Source organism: Copadichromis virginalis, linkage group LG7 (genome assembly GCF_057382275.1).
Source record: "Copadichromis virginalis isolate Kocher_CV1m ecotype Utaka linkage group LG7, C_Virginalis_male_GT1.1, whole genome shotgun sequence".
Taxonomy (NCBI): domain Eukaryota; kingdom Metazoa; phylum Chordata; class Actinopteri; order Cichliformes; family Cichlidae; genus Copadichromis; species Copadichromis virginalis.
Window position 1 is genome coordinate 61651792 of NC_140624.1, and position 2447 is coordinate 61654238.

General features: G+C 37.1%; 1 long non-coding RNA gene across 1 annotated transcript; it reads right to left on the bottom strand.

Annotated features, from left to right (window-relative positions):
• Positions 1-210: 210 nt before the first annotated feature.
• On the bottom strand, positions 211-2093 carry LOC146706435 (uncharacterized). Its single transcript, XR_014921543.1, has 3 exons — positions 1718-2093; positions 804-852; positions 211-646 (listed from the first exon to the last, which is right to left on the bottom strand). It is a non-coding gene; the product is annotated as an uncharacterized LOC146706435 (long non-coding RNA).
• Between the last annotated feature and the right edge of the window lie 354 nt (positions 2094-2447).

Sequence of the window (2447 nt, forward strand, 5' to 3'; positions counted from 1 at the left end):
GTTCCCAGAACTCGTTGCCTCAAAAAAACTAAGTAAAGCTTACTTAAGATGACTAATATTGCAAGTCTGCAGTATTAAGAATAACTTGATATTTCTGACTGTACAGTGCTAATTGTTTACTTACTGACAAACATTTCAAGTTCAACTAAATGAAAAAACAATTTGTGGTAACCTGAATAAGATTAAAAATAATTAACAACACTTTTTGTAAGGATGTTAAAATCAGACCAACTTTTATTTTCAAACACAACAAAGTATAACAGCCAACATACTGGACACTGTTCTGCTGAACAACAAACAATTATATTGCCATCACTGTTATAATCTTACAATGAAACAAAGTCGCAGATGTAGTTATTCTAAAAATAAGTTTAGGCCTACCACAACTTTGTTTTGTACTTACATTACTTATATAATCAAAATAAAAATATTTGTTGTGCAAAATGATTTGGGCACAAAACAAATTTTGCTGTTAGAAAATTTGCAGACTTCACTATATTCAGTGTAGACCCTCTAAACTAAGTTTGGGGGATGTGATCTTTCAAGAAATGCAGACCAAACTGTTGTTGTTTGTTTACTTACACAGCATGTCTTGTAGAATTAACTGGAGTCACCAGCAACAGCCTAGTGCAGTCATATCTCAAGTCTAATAACAGAAGACAGGAAAAGATCAGTAAAGAAACAACTTCCCCAAACCAAAAAACAAATAAAACAATAAGTAAAACAGGCTGATCTAAAGTTCAGCCTGATTAATATAAATGTCACTGACAGTTGCTAATATATTGGAAAACCAAAATACTTACCACTGAGTTGATGTCTTTCTGTCCAACAGCAGGAGTGCTGGTCCCGAGCCTCAAAGACAGTATGAAGCAAGCAGAGGGAGAAAAAACACAGAACATTTTTCAGAAACCGATTTGATCCTTAATGGCTGTGCAATCATTGTAACATAGAGTTTGCTTATGTTGTTAAATAAAGGCTAGATTTGACATTAATAGATGCCGCAGATGTTCAAGGTGCCACAAAGCATGAAAAAATGGACATCTCGGAAAACGTCGGGGCATTTTTGCAAATATGTGATGTCTTGATAAATCGAGCAGATATTTGAACTTTCGACAGCTACATTCTCGCCTGAAAATATCTTAAAAGTTGATTTTGTGACCCAGAAAAAGTACTAAGTTTTTTAGCCGCGCTCCTCCGCGCTTACAAGTACGCACAGGCTCCGACAACCGTGGCCGACATATGCGATCCTCCTTTCCCCTAGATTACCCTTTCTGGGTCACAAAATAACCTTTTGAGATATTTTCAGCGGAGAATGTAGCTGTGTAATGCTCAAATATCTACTTAATTTATCAAAATATCACATATTTGCAAAAGTGCTTCCACGTTTTCGGAGAGCTCTGTTACCCAGCTGACCGGGAGGTCAAGGCTTGATAAGAGTCCGCAAGCACAGCTAACTCTTGGCTTATTGTTTTCACACCCCCGAAGAATTTTGTCTGGGCTCTTATCTCACTTTTTTATTTCAAACAATCAACAGAAAATTTCACAGACATATTTTTATATAAGGTTTTTAAGGCTGTGGTGTTAATTTTTAAGTAACATGAGCCTAGCCGCAGCAGCAACGCTAGGCTAACACTAACTAGCTAGCACGATTATAAACCTGGTGCTAAACTAAGAGAAGCCACAAAATCAGTTTGAATAAGAGTAAACATTTACTCACCAAGTCAGTGTATCAGGTAAAGATCCACAGCAATGACAACAATAATCCCTTGAGCTGACGCTTTTCTAGGTTTGCTCATAAAAAATGCTGGCACCATGAACATGCGGACTGATCCGTGCTAGGGAGGAGGACGGTAGTGACGTGGCATTTTCAAAACACATCTTTCATCCTTCCACACTGAGAAGAAAAACTTCCATCTTACTTAGTTTTTCTAAGTTAAGACAACTCAAATAAATTGAGTTTATCAGCATTTCTGTAGCGGACAGAACCACCTGCTTTAATCTACCATGATGCTCTGTGTTATGTTGTCATGGCAATATGAAGTCAAATAAATACAAATTCATAAAATGCACATTTGAAGGAGGACAAGAAGACAGGCAACTGGAAGAGCTTTTGAAGCAGGAAAACTTTTCTGGATTACTCTTAATTTAACTGGAAATTTTGCGAATACAAGTCAAGGAGGAAACAAGGAGGCAGGTTGGATTATATTTGAGGACAGGACACATGAAGGAGAAGCATGAGGAGAGAGGAAACAGCAGAGCGATGGTGCAGAGCTAATCGTGGGTCAAGTCGAAGAAGCAAGCATCAAAACTGTGAGTAAACATAACACATAAAGACTTAAAAATTACTGTGCTGATTAAGGAAACATTAAATTTGGTTAGTTTGGGGTCTGCAGCTTCAGGTTTGTGGGTTCAGTTGGTCTCAAAATTGAGGAAAGACAAAAAAATTT